This window comes from Pinus tabuliformis, chromosome 7 (genome assembly GCF_031772625.1).
Source record: "Pinus tabuliformis cultivar Carrire ecotype Pingquan chromosome 7, CPIR1, whole genome shotgun sequence".
NCBI classification, from domain to species: Eukaryota; Viridiplantae; Streptophyta; class Pinopsida; order Pinales; family Pinaceae; genus Pinus; species Pinus tabuliformis.
This window is the reverse complement of record NC_142293.1, coordinates 1,359,528,474-1,359,547,951: the sequence shown is the minus strand read 5'-3', so window position 1 is coordinate 1,359,547,951 and position 19,478 is coordinate 1,359,528,474. Positions and strand designations below refer to the sequence as shown.

General features: G+C 33.7%; 1 pseudogene; it reads right to left on the bottom strand.

Moving 5' to 3' along the window:
- Window positions 1-17,852: 17,852 nt before the first annotated feature.
- Window positions 17,853-19,046, bottom strand: LOC149252633 (nematode resistance protein-like HSPRO2 pseudogene; annotated as a pseudogene).
- Window positions 19,047-19,478: the final 432 nt, after the last annotated feature.

Below are 19,478 nucleotides of genomic sequence, written 5' to 3'. Positions count from 1 at the left end.
CTCTACGTTATTGTTATTTTCTCCTTGCATTTAATAGAACTACTTCAACCAAAAGAAAAAACAAAAAACAAAACCTAAAGTTTAGAGGATCATTAGTTGTGGGTTTGTTATCGAGGTAGGATTCTCCTTAAAACAAATAGTATCAATATCCCAAGGTTATAATGCAAGTTTTGTTCCAAAAATATCTCTTATCTTGGCCATAAAAACAAACAATATCAATGTCCAAGGTTATAACGGAAGTTTTGTTCCAAATAATCTTAATCTTAGCATCATTACATCATCGTTACAAATAAATTCAATTATTTAGAATTCATAATATTTGATAACACTGAAACTATGCCCTAACTCACTTATAAATAATGATTAATTACGTTAAATATTAATTCTTTCCAAAAACTAAAATATAAGAATTACAATTAAAAGATGTTGTTATTAGTTGAGATATAGTTCCTACTTTAAATTTATTTTTAAATAATAAAGTGAAGGTATAAAAGTTATAATTTTTTTATAAAAAGTTTATTTAGAAATTTTGTAAATTATTTATTTTTAATTAATAAAATATTTTTATAGAAAGTTTATTTAATTTTTTGTAAATTATATTTAAGCCATGGGTTGGAAAAAATATAATAATTACTTTTTAATTAATATAAAAATTAATATTTAAAATATTAATATTTAATAAATATTATTTTATTATAAAACTAAACAAAGTTTTTTTGTTATTAAAATTATGGATATGATTATGTATATTATATATATGGATAAGTATTATGAAAGTAAGAGGTTTCTTAAAATTATTTTTCACTTTATTCAAAGTCACTTTTTGCTCAAGCTAAAATGACATAATATTTAATGAAAAGTTTTGTCGTGATAAAGAAATATGAGGAAGAATGAAACTAAGATATTATAATGATGAGATGAACTCGAATTTCTAAAATCAAAAGTCATTCCTTGTCTTAATTAGTGTGAAGAACTCGAATTTTACAAGAAAATTCTTCCAAGAGAATAAATGATGATTTAATCACAAAAGTTAATTCCACTTTAGAATAGAATACCAAAATCAAGGAAAGAGGGAAGAACCCTACAAGTGTATAACCCTTATAAGCCCCACAGACTCGTCGGAGTCCCTCCCTAGGCCCTAAGAAAAAGAGATAATTATAACCTGTGGAGAGAGTAATGAATGATGCTCTAATGGAGATGATGGTGAAGAACCACCCCATCATGGTAGTTTGGATAAATCCCATACCATGGTTACCTCATCAAGAAGTAATATAAGTTCTAGTAAGAAATAGTCAAAACAAGCAGAAGGGCTCACCGACATGAAAGTAAATATTATTGTAGTCCTCAATTGGGTAGCACTATGTCTAGTAGAAATTCAAAGAATAGTAGAATAATTAACTATATAGGAGCCAACCATTTTTGAAGAACAATTATTACTATGCATAATACTCATTATGATAAGGCTAGTATGAAGTTACAAATTGAGAAGGTGCATATTAGGAACAAGAAGGTGACAAAGAAATGAAAGTCGAAAGTAGATGTCTTAGGAGTTGGACCTACTAGACTTCTTAAATTACATATGGCTAAAAGGGACACGCTTACACATTTTGACATAGAGCAAGAAATTGAGAACATGTGATTAAAGAGGAAGATCAATGAACTTGAAGAAGCTCTCAGCCATAGACCTTCATTTATGCACCCTTTAGCTATCCCAAACCTAGAACTTGTACCAACAGTCACGCTTAATACACTAAATAGAATTATGAATGCAATAAAACCATTGAATGGAATTAGGACTTAAGTCGTAGACAATATCAATATGTGACTAATAGTTACTGAACACGCATGGGAGCTATTTCTAAATTTAAGAAAGCTCTCTCAAAGATTTCTTCTTTTACAAATTATTTGCTAAAGGACTTGGAACATGATTAACACTTTGCTCATAGTGATTTAATGATATTTATTACTAGAATTTCTACCCTTAATGACTTTCAAAAAACCCAACAAGGGATTTCAAATGGGGAGCAAATAAAATAGATAAAGGCAAGATTATATGCTAGAATCAAAATGTTAAAGGATGCTATTTTTGAGTGTACAAAGATTAATGACTAACGAAGCAATAGTTTCTTTAAATGTATTAAAGTTGTTGAAGATATTCAAGGGTCAAGAATGATTACAGACTCCATGTTAGTTCCAAAAGATGTGCTACAAGAATTGGAAGTTATTAAGACATTATGGGGTAATGAGTTCGACAACTTAACAAATTCTTTGAAGGAAGAAATAAAAAAATGGTTAGTTACATATAATAATGAGAATGAAGACCAACTATCAGTCATCAATCAATTATGTTCAAATACAAAAGAAACATATGAGCATACTTTTGCATTAGATGTAAGACACGACATAATCGTCCTTCCCATCGATTATATTAAAGAATGGCTTAGAAAATATTTAAATGAAATTGTTAATCCTGAATAACTTCCCCATTGGTTAGATTAACAAATATGCAAAGACTAATGTATACTCCAACATTTGATGCTATAAGGGATACATAATTCATTAAGTCGGTCATCCTTCTGCAATTTTGTGAGTGTTCTATATTTTATTTGAAGCAATTCCCATTTATTTCTCCCTAGTCTTAAATCATCCAACTTTGTAAAGTTTGTTATACATTTGTAATTCTGTCTGCATTCCTTTTGCTTTCTTCTAGCTTAATATATACCATTTATTGTTGCTCAAGAGTCCCATTCGAGTTCCATTCTAGTCCCTTAAGGATGAATGCATTCAATTTACATTTAAGTATTAGGAATTTTGTAGAGTACTTTACACACTTGCTCTATTTGAACTTAAAGTTTGTAATATCTTTTTGACTCTTATAGAGAGCTATTTCCAAGAGCGCATGGAATTTGTGGTTTCGTATACTTTTAATTAAGCATTGAAATCTCATGAATGTTCTCCTATGATTTTTTATGATATTGAATGAAATCATTTTAGAGCTCTTTAAAATATTTGGACCATTTCTTTATTTTTTGTCTATGTATTTGTTTCAAATGTGTCTCCCTCATGATATGTGAATGGATATGTGCCATGGAATGACTTAATTAGATAGTATTTACTTCTTTTTGTTTTTATTTATTTTCTTTAAAATCACATGGTCCACTCAAAGGTGAATATGTTGAATGTTTAATTCCACATTTTTGAGTTAATCAGAAAATGTGAGTGTGTGAAAGAGGAGTATCACCTCTATAAAAACACCATAGAATATATAAAAGTCCCTAGGATGTTGACTTTTATCATTGACGGGAAACGAGATCAACAACATTGTGTCTTTTGATATGAGGCTTATAGGTATTCTTCAAACAAGTTTTCATAATTTTGTGAAAGAGCCAAATCCTAGTGAGTTGCCCAATAAGTCTATGATCAACAAGGGCCAAGATTTTGTATCTTCACATGGTAGGATATAGCATGGCTTCTAGAATTTTCTCAATTCTCTTCACAAATATGTTTAGTTGATATTTGGAAATCTTAGTGTAGGTAGTAACCATGGTTTCAAAAGCTAGACCTTTAGCATCGAGAATGGATTGCAACCCTACTTTGAAGGGGGTATCCATTACACTTAGAAGAAAGTTTTTCAATTGGCATTAAGGTTTCTCAAAGCACTCATAAATAATTACTAATTATTACTATGTATTAACTTTTCTTAATGTGCAATTTCTTTATTTTTTGTCTATGTATTTGTTTCAAATGTGTCTCCCTCATGATATGTGAATGGATATGTGCCATGGAATGACTTAATTAGATAGTATTTACTTCTTTTTGTTTTTATTTATTTTCTTTAAAATCACATGGTCCACTCAAAGGTGAATATGTTGAATGTTTAATTCCACATTTTTGAGTTAATCAGAAAATGTGAGTGTGTGAAAGAGGAGTATCACCTCTATAAAAACACCATAGAATATATAAAAGTCCCTAGGATGTTGACTTTTATCGTTGACGGGAAACGAGATCAACAACATTGTGTCTTTTGATATGAGGCTTATAGGTATTCTTCAAACAAGTTTTCATAATTTTGTGAAAGAGCCAAATCCTAGTGAGTTGCCCAATAAGTCTATGATCAACAAGGGCCAAGATTTTGTATCTTCACATGGTAGGATATAGCATGGCTTCTAGAATTTTCTCAATTCTCTTCACAAATATGTTTAGTTGATATTTGGAAATCTTAGTGTAGGTAGTAACCATGGTTTCAAAAGCTAGACCTTTAGCATCGAGAATGGATTGCAACCCTACTTTGAAGGGGGTATCCATTACACTTAGAAGAAAGTTTTTCAATTGGCATTAAGGTTTCTCAAAGCACCCATAAATAATTACTAATTATTACTATGTATTAACTTTTCTTAATGTGCAATTTGATTGAGGATCAATAATTGATTTTGGCCCATTTTTGGATCAGTATTAACACATCCACATTGCTTCTATAAATGTTAAACTTATAAGAAGGGTAACACATGTAAATTGAATTAGCTATGTATCATTTAGTATTAGTGGTATACTTTATGGGTGTATTTTAAGCTATGGTTACTATTTATACATGTAGATTCTTTTTAAACCCATGTTTATCAAGTATTAAAATGGATTGAATTTCTTTAATACACATAGATCCTTCTTAAATCCATATCTATTAAATATTGAGAGGGATCAAGTTTATTAGTGTATCTTTTTTTTTAAATAAGTTTAAACATTATATAGTTTGAATTTTGTTTTTGGTATTCATCACCGTAATTTGGATATATAATTTTTTGATCAAATTGCATCTTTTTCATTACTGAAATTGTGTTTTTGAATGCATAAAGGGATTCAATATCCTCAAAAACCCTATTGCACTTGGATTATGCAATATCAACAATTAATATTTAAATTTCTAACAATTCTTATAATTTTTTAGTTAGATTTTGGGAAAAAATGGTTGGAAAAACGTAGCTAAAACAAGTCTGAATTGTAACATGTTTAGACCACACTTTTTTTATCATTCAATATGCTGAAATAAATGCTAAACAAAATTTACACCTTAATAAATTTGATCCCTCTATAGATGCGGGTTTAAGATGGATTTACATTGATTTAATTTTATTAGGTACTATCACTTACATGTAGGTGATGCACGTTCAAGATGGATTTACATTGATTTAATCTTTTTAGTTATTATCACTTACATGTAAGTGAGTGATAACATCTATGTCATAATAGGTTGTGAAATACCTCATTACTCTTTAAGGAATAATATTCAATATTATTTTATTATAATAATAGATTATATGTAAATCAATTAGGTTTATATAGGGTGGTTTATATTGATTTATATGTAAATCAATTAGGTTTAAAATTGCATTTTCTTGCAAAGAGCTCCTCTTCCTCAGACTTAAGGAAACAATTTAACGACCCAAGACTAAGAGGCATCTGGCATGAGTGAAAGCCTGCCCCCTCATAGACCACCAATGGGTATTTACAAGTGGTTTGGTTTTCCTTAAATAACAATGATGAGTCAATATGCATTAGTAGATAGCAGAGGCATGTGGCATGAGTGAAAGTCTGCCCCCTCATAGACCACCAATGGGTATTTACAAGTGGGGTGGTTTTCCTTAAATAACAATGGTGAGTCAACCTGCATTAGCATATAGCAGCAAGTGATTGTTGTCCACACTGTTGGTTTGACAACTAAGTTATGATAGGTTTTCCTACTATTTAAAAATTGGGTGGTTAAGAGAAATCATTATTCTCCTCTCCAACTATATTCAATTGCCCCAAACAACATATTGAAGATAAATATAAATTATTGCTTAACTATTCTATATTTTGACATTTTTAATTGATCCATCATAAATATAAATCATTGTTTAACTATTCTATGTTTTGATGTTTTTAATTGATGAGTCAATCTCATTAGCAGATAACAACCAATGATGACTATCCACATTGTTAGTTTGGCAATGAAATTAAATAACAACCAATGATGTCCATCCACATTGTTATTTTGACAATGAAATTATGATAAATTTTCCCACTATTTAAAATTAAGTGATTTAAAGAAATAATTATTCTCTTTTCTAACCAAATTCAATTGACCCAAATAATATATTAAAAATAATATAAATTATTATTTAACTTTCTACATTTTAATTCAATTTTTTATTTATAAAAAACAACCACCCCTCATTCATTCAACCTATGAAGTGCGCATATACGGAAACTGGGCATATACGGAAGATGTGCGCATATACGGAAACTGTGCATATACGGAAGATGTGTGCATATACGGAAGATGTGCGCATATACGGAGACTGGGCATATACGGAAGATGTGCGCATATACGGAAACTGGGCATATACGGAAGATGTGCGCATATACGGAAGATGTGCGCATATACGGAAACTGGGCATATACGGAAAATGTGGGCATATATGGAAGATGTGCGCATATACGGAAACTGGGCATATACGGAAACTGAGCATATACGGAAGATGTGCGCATATACGGAAACTGGGCATATACGGAAGATGTGCGCATATACGGAAGATGTGGGCATATACGGAAACTGCGCATATACGGAAGATGTGCGCATATACGAAAACTGGACATATACGGAAGATGTGTGCATATACGGAAACTGGGCATATACGGAAGATGTGCGCATATACGGAACCTGGGCATATACGGAAGATGTGCGCATATACGGAAACTGGGCATATACGGAAGATGTGCGCATATACGGAAGATGTGTGCATATACGGAAGATGTGGGCATATACGGAAACTGGGCATATACGGAAGATGTGCGCATATACGGAAGATGTGCGCATACGGAAGATGTGCGCGTATACGGAAGATGTGCGCATATACGGAAACTGGGCATATACGGAAGATGTGCGCATATACGGAAGATGTGCGCATATACGGAAACTGGGCATATACGGAAGATGTGCGCATATACGGAAGATGTGCGCATATACGGAAACTGGGCATATACGGAAGATGTGGGCATATACGGAAACTGGGCATATATGGAAACTGGGCATATACGGAAGATGTGTGCATATACGGAAACTGGGCATATACGGAAGATGTGCGCATATACGGAAACTGGGCATATACGGAAGATGTGCGCATATACGGAAGATGTGGGCATATACGGAAACTGGGCATATACGGAAGATGTGCGCATATACGGAAGATGTGCGCATATACGGAAACTGGGCATATACGGAAGATGTGCGCATATACGGAAGATGTAGGCATATACGGAAACTGGGCATATACGGAAGATGTGCGCATATACGGAAGATGTGGGCATATACGGAAACTGGGCATATACGGAAGATGTGCGCATATACGGAAACTGGGCATATATGGAAGATGTGCGCATATGCCCAAACTGGGCATATACGGAAGATGTGCGCATATACGGAAGATGTGGGCATATACGGAAACTGGGCATACACGGAAGATGTGCGCATATACGGAAGATGTGCGCATATACGGAAACTGGGCATATACGGAAGATGTGCGCATATACAGAAGATGTAGGCATATACGGAAACTGGGCATATACGGAAGATGTGCGCATATACGGAAGATGTGGGCATATACGGAAACTGGGCATATACGGAAGATGTGTGCATATACGGAAACTGGGCATATACGGAAGATGTGCGCATATACGGAAGATGTGGGCATATACGGAAACTAGGCATATACGGAAGATGTGCACATATACGGAAGATGTGCGCATATACGGAAGATGTAGGCATATACGGAAACTGGGCATATACGGAAGATGTGCGCATATACGGAAGATGTGCGCATATACGGAAACTGGGCATATACGGAAGATGTGCGCATATACGGAAACTGGGCATATACGGAAGATGTGCGCATATACGGAAGATGTGGGCATATACGAAAACTGGGCATATACGGAAGATGTGGGCATATACGGAAACTGGGCATATACGGAAGATGTGCGCATATACGGAAACTGGGCATATACGGAAGATGTGCGCATATGCCCAAACTGGGCATATACGGAAGATGTGCGCATATACGGAAGATGTGGGCATATACGGAAACTGGGCATATACGGAAGATGTGCGCATATACGGAAGATGTGCGCATATACGGAAACTGGGCATATACGGAAGATGTGCGCATATACGGAAGATGTAGGCATATACGGAAACTGGGCATATACGGAAGATGTGCGCATATACGGAAGATGTGGGCATATACGGAAACTGGGCATATACGGAAGATGTGGGCATATACGGAAACTGGGCATATACGGAAGATGTGTGCATATACGGAAACTGGGCATATACGGAAGATGTGCGCATATACGGAAGATGTGCGCATATACGGAAACTGGGCATATACGGAAGATGTGCGCATATACGGAAGATGTGTGCATATACGGAAACTGGGCATATACGGAAGATGTGTGCATATACGGAAGATGTGCGCATATACGGAAACTGGGCATATACGGAAGATGTGTTCATATACGGAAGATGTGTGCAAACAAAGCATGGGTTTGTTAGCAAATCAATAATGAAATGACACATTATACATGGTATCCAGGGTTTGTTAACAAATCAATAATGAAAAGACATGTTACCCATTATTTGTAGATGGATAGGTGGTCTCATTTAGATTGAGGTCTTATCTAAGGATCTATCCATATGTATGAAGTGTTTGAATCAATTCATCAATCTTGTCTCCATGAATCTATAAATTGTGCTCTCTTAATATTTCCCAAAAATAGATCTCGAATGGTCCACCCATCTGGAAATTGTGCTCTCTTAATATTTCCCAAAAATAGATCTCGAATGGTCCACCCATCTGGAAATTGTGCTCTCTTAATATTTCCCAAAAATAGATCTCGAATGGTCCACCCATCTGGAAATTGTGCTCTCTTGATATTTCCCACAGAGATGGTCCACTCATCTTCAAATGGTAATTTGGAATGGAAAATTGTTTATTTGCCATTGGTGATAAGGTTTTATCTTCCAATATTACTTAATATAATGATAATTTCAAAATCTAATATGAAAATTATTAAATTTGGTTCAAATGATAATTTTAATGCAATACTTACCAATTATTTAATTTTTTTAATATGTAATGAGAGTGAATCCAATTCAATATGAAATGTTCTTCATCAAAAAATGATAAAATAATAAATTTACAATTTGCATTGAAGATGGATTTTCAATGAAGTATGAATTATTTCACACAGAATAATTTTCAAAGGAAGTTAAAAATTTATTTATTTATAATAATAATAAAATAATATTAAAAATAAAAATAAAATGATGGCGTAAGTTGTCCATTTTTAAATTTTTCTTCTATTTTAAATTTCTTTTGTATTATGGGATATGATTCATGTTAGAAATTGTTTCAGATAAATTTGATAACTTTGTAATGTAAAAGGGTAAAGAATGGAGATGTAGAATGTAGAAGATATTTCTAATGATAAAAGGGTAATTATATGTTTTATTTTTCAAAATTTTGTTTGCATTGATTTTTTTTTTATTTTTTTTTTATATATTGATCTTTTATATATCACGATTCTTCGAATTTATGCCTAACTAAGTTTCCTTTGCAACATCTAGTGCAATTGCTAGTTATAATTAAATTTTCATTTTTCAAAGGTTACACAACTTTATATGGGAAAATGCAAAATCCATAACATTTCTTATTGGAATATTCACAAAAATGAATATTTGACTCAAGCAATGAAGACATTAGAAATTGCATTTTTCATTAAATAAATATGATATAATTTTAATATATTGAGAAAAAGTTTTTAAATTTTATTTCTAAAAATTATTCAAATATTCATAAAAATGAATATTTAATTTAAGCAATAAATACATTAGAAGTTACATTTTTTTTAAATAAATATGATATAACTATGATACAGTGAAATGAAATAATTACATGTCATTCAACATTTCATTAATATTTTCCGAAATTTTTAAAACTTTTTATTAATAAGATTCATTATTAATATTAAATAGTTCTCTTTACCTCCCATCATCTTCAGGACCAAAAAAGACTTATGTAATATTAATAATAATACTTATTATTAAAAAGCTTTTTAGTAATTCCAAAAAGATTAATGAAATACTAAGTGATACTTATTATTCAATTATATTTTTATAAATGGAATTATAAAACTTTTCTAGATACATTATAGTTATGATCATATTTAGCTCCGGGAACCGGGTATTTTAATCTCTTTACTCTTAAAGTCAAATATGTCTTTACTGTTAAAGTCAAATGGGTATTTTAATCTCTTTACTCTTAAAGTCAAATATGTCTTTACTGTTAAAGTCAAATATTCGTTTTTGTTTTTGTTAGTATTTTAATGAGAAATGTTTTAGATTTCTCATTTTAACTTATAATGTTATATATAAAGAAAAAAACAAATCTTATTTTCAAAATTTCAAATAAATAAGAGAATAATCAACTCATAATCAAAAGTTTGAAAAAGAATATTGAATATTTTTATTTCCTTATTAAATAAACTTTCTCCAAAAATCAATGAAGGTCCGTCCCAAAATACAATTATTAAAATTGGAGTCATTTGTGGATGTTTCAATATAACATAAGTTTTCGAACCATCGAAAAGCTCAAACTATTGTATTTGTTTTATTAATTGTATTGTTTTCAATGGTTGGTTTAATTAATTGTTTTCAATTGTTTAATGGTTGGTTTAATTGATATTTGTTTTCAATACATTTGTAATTCACTATAATACTTTATTATTTTAATTCTAAAACGTTATCTAATTAAACATTAGTTAGAAAATCAAAAGAGGGATTCATTTGGAATAATGGGGAAGTCTATAATACATATTTTCCAACCATTGAAAAGCTCAAATAATTATTTTGAAGGATGGTTTAATTGATATTACAAGGTTAGTTGAAGCACTTAACTTATAAACTTGATAATTTGTAACTAATAAAAACAAAATCCGTTACAACTATTCATCAAAAAGTAATGTAACATTGATAGAATATAACATCGCATCCACATAAGGATTTAAAATTCAATGGAGATGTTGTCATAAACACAAATATAAATTTATGTATTTTTTATTCAAAATAGGTCCAACTATACATGTTTCTTTTTTACAAAATAGAACTTCATTTCCAACATAAATAATGGAATCTCATGCCCATCAATGACATAATGGAAAAACAACATCATGATCGATCTACCGTATGGGTCTCTAAGTCACCCTCGTCCCATGAGGCACTCCCAGGTGGATTTCCAAATTGATGTCTCTGCAAAAAATTACAATAATCAATTAGTTGTAAAAATTGAAAGGCATATAATCAATTTCATTAATTCATGATGATATTTTGATCAAATACTCATTCTCACCGTGAGGATTTGAGGCAATGGAGAAGACAACCCTTCCTGGGTAGATGGCGGAGCACTTGGTGACGGATATAGGCATGGTTCAGGGGCGCTGGATAAAGGCATGGTGGATGTGAAATAGGGAAAAGGTAGTGGGTGCGGGTGACGATACACCCCCACTGGTTGTACAATAGTGGGAATCACTATAGGCCGGGGGATTAACCTAGGGGGGAAATTGGAATGTTAAGGGTGGACGATTGAAAAAATGAGAATGGTGGATGATTGAAGGGTAGGGGTGAGCATTGGGAAGGTATTACAGAGGTGGTTATAGGCATGGAAGAATTTGTGGAGGAAAGAGGTGGTGGGTGTGGGCGATGATACATCTTAATTGGTTCAACAATAGGGGGAGCACCCTTGGGGAGGATATTGGGGTGTTAATCGCTGAAGCAGTGTTCCCAATGCTAGATCTTTTTTCGGTAGCATGTTCATCGAATAAACGAATTCGACAACTTGGAATGTTGTGAGATGTGGGTCCCTCAGCTGTAACAATAAAAATAGTTCGTATAGTCATGCAAATGTGTTGAACATGATAATATATCGCATTTAACGTAAAACAATGCATAGCATGACATTTCCATACCAATATTGGGTATAATAGAATCTTGAATTATCTCAGGCGCGTGGTCCATATTTCCTTGTTTTTGAGAAGATGACTCCAATTGTTCATCCATTCTTTTTTTCCTTGCATGAACTCGTCCAACCCTTTCAAATTGTAGTATATCTGTCCCTGACTTTGACTTGCGACCACATCGCCTCTTTTTATTTACTGGACTCAAGAAACTATGTTTTCTCTTGGTAGTGATCTTGGATGGAGTTATAGTATTGAAAAACATTTTGTTGTATTCTTGACATGCTTTGTCTACCAAGTTGTTCAATGCATATGCCTGTTCCAAATTTGTAGGTATTATGGATCTCAATTTCTCAAGAGTTGATGAGTTAACATGTTTCATCTCATCATGTTCAGAGAATGCACTATCTTGTCGTACATTGGTCGATTCAACATTGTATGAGAAATTCTCTAAATTATCAATGCTTGTTTCATTATGATAATTCAGATTGGGAGGAGAATCAAAGCATGGAAAAAGCTCTGTTTGGATTTCTGGGACCAATATAGGTGTTTCATTCAAATCAAATAAAATTCTAGGCCTTTCTGTCGTGGGATCAGTGACACCAGGTGCTACATTTTCACCCAAAATAGTGTTACTCACTAACATCTCAACTTTCAATACATGTTTACAGATATTTCCATTTAGGGCCCAATTGCAATTGCAGAAGTGTAGATTAGAACCCTTATATATGACATTGTACCAAATGTCACGAGTATCCTTATTTTGGCTACGAACCCAGTAGTCATGACTCTTTTCATCAGGCACACAATCTTCATTTGGGATTTTCTTAGCTCTACACTTGGATGAATTCAGTTGTTCCTGTATTTTTCTGGGTCATACAAAACCAGCTTCTTTTAAATGGTGCATATGATTGTAAAATAATACAACCTTTGTCAACAAAACATAGATTAACCAATCAACCCTTCTGTGGCATGCATTGTTCTTCTCACATAGGTACCTTTCCTTGATATACCGATGGTAAGATTCAATGGCGTTGTTCGTATCTTGATTTGAATGTGGAAAATTTCTGTATGCTTTTGCCCACATATCTGTAGAAAGAAAGTTATTAGTTATATATTAATAAGTATACATATGACATGAAAAATAGAGTCATTATAACCACCAATAAGAAGCTTACATATTTTGTTGTTGGACAGCCAAGTATTTCTAAAATATTCCAAAAAAAAAAATTTGTTCACTGAATTCTTCAAATAAGCTTTCAACTTTCTTTCGCACAGATTCATCATCTTTACACATGTGCATGATTTCACCTAATCCACGAAAAATGTGTATTTGGTTTTCCCTCCCTTTGACCTTGTTTCCAACATTTTTCAACCATGCACGACGAACATGCCACACACATAATAATACTTTGCACTTGATCGTAGACCTGCAATAACATAATTTTTAGTGAGATTATACATTAACAATATTTTTTATGCCTCTTGTAAAAATAATAAACACATCACCTCAATGCTTCAATTTCAGCAGTAGCATCATCCGTGATGAAGGCAAGAACATGCCAATCTGGTCGCTCTTTGTTTCCAATTGCAAGTAAGGCCAACATCCATTTAGAAAGATCAGCTATAGTGTTGCGTGATGATATCACCCAAGCTATTGGAACCCCATTGTGATGTTCGTCGAAAACCATTAAGGTGTAAAGTTGATACTGCATTACAAAAGATATGCATAATTACATTTATATAAGATACATGCATTAATATGAGGTTAAATAAATGAATCGGATTTAGGATAAATATGTACTCACGCCGTACTTATTTGTACTAAAGGTTGAATCCATTGAGATAATATTATTGTGAGAGTATTTCAGCATCATTGAACACATCCACTTTGTTTGTATGCCTATGATAAAAGGGATATTTTCAACAAGATCTTGTTTTTGGTAGAAGAAAAAACTCTCTGGGTTTTCCTTGTACCAGCACTCCACACTCTTTGGATCACTTTGATCTTTAACATACTCTAGCCTTATGATATCATTGTAAATGTTACTTATATCTTTTTTTGTCATGTAGGTATCTCGAAGTATCCCTGTGTATAACTCACCGGATCCATCCTTCACATCAGAGATGAACTTGTCCCATATCATTGTAGCATTAAAACCTCTTTTAACGAAATGTTGGACTGTAGATCGCATATGCCAACTTAAATGTGGTGCATAATTGAATCTCATGGAACTTCCGATTGCATCTATCCCATGACAAATAACATTGGATTCATCAATATGTCTACATGCAGTATATATTATTACAGCATCATCTGGTCTCATCACAAGTCGTCGCACAAAGAAGTGACATTGGCAACCAACTTTAATACTTTCATGTCGATTGCGGGTTGTCTTTGGATCTGATGATGCACTCCTAATTCTCCTTGTCGACTGTGGACCATATGAACACCAATAACTGTACGTAAAAAAATTACTGCAAATTAGATATAATATTTATGCATATTGAAAAAATTACACATATCTTGAAAAAGCATATAGAGACTCACACACTGTACTCCAAGAATGTTGAGTAATTGGTGACTTTGATATCCTCTATTTTTTTACTTCGGTGATTCTTAAGAAGAAATTGGGTGGGTGCACTTTCATTTGATTCCTCTCCACTTATGAAATCATCAAGTCGACAATATGGAATAACTGCAACTTGGTCCCCCTCAATCTCTGTCCATGTTAAGTCTTCTGCTGAAAATTGTATCATATCTTCCGGGTCTTCAACTTCCAACTCGTTAATCCTCCCCCACTTATTCATTCTTAAAATACCTATACAAATTGCATTGAAAATAATTTAGCTTGAGTAAATAATATGGTCTTGATCAATGCATAGCGTACTAAGCATGGAAGTCTCATTTTTTAGTAAATATTTTATACTTTTCACGTAAACCACTTTGGGATTAAGTAATATTCAGGGGATCTTAGATGACATTGTACGATAACTAAGATCATAAGAAATTGGGTCATTAATAAGCTTAAATATCTCTGACAAATTTAGACTAACCCATGCATGACATATGAATTCTTTCTGGAGGTGGGGCCACCATGTTATTGTCGAGGGGCGACTTGTGATGAGTCACTGCGCTGGAATTGGTCAAAGGGAACTGCCTAACACTGACACATAAGATGGTGCGTTAATGGGTCCCTTCAAATAGGGATGAAACGGAGAGACATAAAACCTGTCCCCAACAAACCCCCAATATCAAGAGTAATAAGCTTGAAGATTACCAATGCTAGGGAATTCCAAGGTTAATAACAAATGAACAAAACAAGGCTCTGATACTGGGGTTGACCTTGGGGTACATATTGAGGATGGGGCTGACCTTGAGGAATGTATTGTACCACAGGTATATACTGTCCTTGAGGTTTCCCCCCAGACGCAATTTGTGTCCTCACCCCGAATTCTACGGGATGTCCTCAACAATTCGGCCACGGAAACAATCTCAGGAGACTGGCCCCGAAGTCTACGGGACTTTCTTGGTAATTCCGCCACAGTTAAAGACTTTTAACTACTGCACACGCAAACAAAGTAAAATCTCAAAGCAAACTGCCTAAAGTCTCTAAAGAACCAAACAAATTTGAAGCACACGCCTAAAGAATCTAGGGCATCAAACCAAGCACAAACAGTAGCCTTCCGGACCGAAAGCGCTAGTTGGAGATGAAACCCAACATCGCCGGATTCAGTACAGAAGTGGCGGGTGGAACAGTTACCCCGGCAACCTGCTTAATGAATAGACCGGCACAAGTTCCTCCACTTTAACCGTCTCGAGTGAAGTGAACCCCCCGGAAAATCCAAGTGAGTCTAGCCGACGTCTGCTCCAGGTACAGTGGGATCTTCCCTCCACCGTCACCTCGGTAGAATCCTAAAGATTATGGTCACTAAGGTTACCAACAGCAACAAGTATACCTGGGGGAACAGTCTACACTCCGACAGCACGCAAGGGCAGAGTATCAAGCTCAATCCCCTTGCCGGCTCCTTGACAATAATCCAAGGTTTACCGACAAGTGACCCCTGGCTCCTCGACAATGGTTAATCCGAGGTTTACCGTTTGTAATACGTGCGTGTCTGGCGTCGTTCCCAACGAGGGAGGATTGATCCCCTCACTGGTTCGGACACGAGCTCGTGCTTCTCCTTTAAGAGGAGCTTTCCCAGAGTATAAATGAAACAGCTGGATTTAATCTATCACAAGATAAGCTACTTGTTTGGTTTTGTTGTCTTGGAGAGTTTTTTACTCTCCTACTCCAAGACACTAGCCTGATCTATATTGGTGTTTCAGAGCCCTAGTAAATAAAAAGTTACTAAGTTGATTTTACTCTAAGCGTTAATTTTATGGCTTTCTTAAGACAAAAGGTAGTGGAGATGAAACTGGTGGTGTGTAGACTCGACTCTCAACCACTACAAATATGCACCTAAGATGATTTACACTACTTTTCTTTTTCAATGAATCTCCTAGCTAAGAGAGTTGGAAGAATGCAAATTTTATAGAAAACAACTTTCTTAACAAAGACAATCAAAGAAACAATTTTCTTTATCTTTTCAAAACATGCAACTCATGACCACTAATTATTCACGAAATTTCCTTTTTCTTCAAAAGACTACAAATGCTACCAAAGCAAACTTTGTTTCCAAAAGAATTTTTGTATTTTTCCTATATTAATCAAGCATGTAAAACTATTTATCAAAAATCAAATTTAACAAATCTAAGGCAATCAAATCAAAATCACTCAAAATTAAAACTAAAGGCAAAATTTATACCTTTACCATAAATTCAGTTAAATTAAATGACATCTTAAGCAATAACACAAGGCCATGTGCAAGAAAATTAAAGTAGAGTATGAAGTATCAGAGTACTTTGTAAAATAAATGTAGAGATAAAAAACTATACTAATTATATGTTATTAGTCAATCTTAACTGCATTATCTAATATTTTTTCTCAAAACTTTGGAAATGAGTGGATATTTATGGTAGGAATGTAGCTTGAATATGATATAGATTTAATACATTAAATTTTTTATGATACATTCCATTAAATAAATTCAATAATCTAAAATTATAATTATCTCAATTTCACACAGTGAATTAAAAAATCTTAAAAAACAAAAAATCTGATAAAATAAAAATAAAAAATAAAAATAAAAAAAATAAAAAAAAAAAATTGCATCAAAAAAATTATGATGCATTCCATTAAACAAACTTAACAAATTATAATTATAATTATCTCAGTTTCACACACTGAATAAAAAAATCTTTAAAATATATATAAAAATAACAGCATTAAACTACATTTCATGTTAAAATTTATAATGAATTATATAAATATCATTAAACTCATCATAAAATTTAGGTAAAGAATTAAAAAATTAAAAAAAGAAACAACTCGTAAAATTTAATAATTTTAATAATTACCTTTTTAATTTTGGACAATCTTTTACACTATTTAACGAAGGAGGAATTGCACACTATGAATCCTTAGTATCCTATCCACGTTGGAGAGGGAAAAAAAAAAAAAAAAAATCCCAAATTTCTACCACTGTTCTATTGATTGGTCCTACTGATGGGGATGAACAAAAATGAGTCTAATCCTATATCCAATATAATTCTATGTATAGTACTCAAAACTGTCAATGTAAAAAGTGTATGTATGTATTTGGGGTAATACATTGAAAAACTGAAGGCACTATTCTTTCTCTTGTACATTTCACTTGATCTGTCTGTAGATCTTCCAGTGTACCATCCACCATAGTTGTAACTTTTAGTGCCAATAGTAACCCAAAAATGTCTTTGCACCATCCACACTGGGGAAATAAGGTGGTTCAAAATATATATGACGTAGGGCATCACAAGCACCTAGATATGATGGACCCTTCATTTCAGTGCTACCAATGGTTGTTACTACCAGCTGCTGATATGAGAAGAAAAACCTTTTCACCGCGGCTTCTATTGCCTGGAAGGCCAACAGAACATGTATTGTTGCAACATGGTAAGCACCTGAAGTGTTATGTGAGCGCAGTCCATGTGAATGAAACAAATGCATAAGTGCCTCCTGGAGCCTTGGTCCACCCTTTGGATCAGCCTCAACACCGATGAATTTGGGCACCAGATGCCTTAGTTCCTTGCATGCATTTGTAAGGTCTCTAAGGGGGGCAGACCGAAGGCAATATGCACCTGCAAGCGTACTAGTGCTGCTAATTGCCAACTGGTGTTTAAGGCAAAGGAAATCATCTGGGTCCATCACTAGAAGCAAATTCACAATTTCTATGAGCATGTTCCACATCCTTTCAACCATCCAACAGTCTGTGGATGCTCCTACGAAATCCCCAGAGTCTATTCTTTCATATACTCTCTGCAACAATTCTTGGCCTACAAATACCCATGCCTCAAAGATCTGGAGGACATTGCAAAGTTTGGCATCTTCTAGATTATGGAACTGTTTATGTTGTTTTAAAGAGTGCAAATATCTTGGCTTGCAGATTCTATCATATTCAAGAAGAGGCTTACCTGACATATTTGGTTCCCCCAGACCTAAAGTGAAGGGAGTCCTCTGCATATGGCCTTCAATGGCAAGCCATATTCTAGAAACCATAGCTTCAGCGCTTTTCCATGTACCCAAACGAGGAAGTAAGCTCTCTTCACTTGTTCTGCTAACCACAGGTAAAGCACCAGGTCTCTGCCATACCTCATGGAAAACTTTCCATGAGAAAACACCACTACTTACTGACAACTGAAGAGTGGGAACCTGCTTGTCATTTTCACAAATCATTGAAATCAACTCAATCTGGGAACTAATTAAGGATTCAAGCCTTCTCTTCCATTCCTCTTTGTCAATGTAAGTCCTTGTGTCACAGAGGACAGACGAAACAAACTGAAAAGTAATCTCCAATGACTGTAAGGCAGCCTTTACCAACCCCTCTCTAGACCAACCAGGCCATTCCTTGAATTTCCACATGGCACTGAGCTCGGGGAGATGCACATACTACTTGTAACCCGCACACTCCATGGGGGAGGGCTCTATGGATTCTTCAACAAAGGTAAAATAGGATGCCATTTTTTTACAGGACATATTTTTTCCCTGCAAACATAACGAGGAGAGTAAAGACACTAATGCTCTCCATATACCATAATCTAAAAAGAACAACATAATAATAGAATAAACACTAAAATACATTTTAAACACTAAAATATTGAAAACTGGAATAGAATAAAATGTTCTTAAATCCTTGATATATTTAAAAAGCCATAATATATCAAAAAGCTATATATAATACGTTACTGGACAAAAAACATATCTATTTGTTGCAACTCAACTTTTTATGTAGATGATAAAAACTCAACACATAAATAATGAAAAGAGTTAAATAATGTCAACACATAAATATAT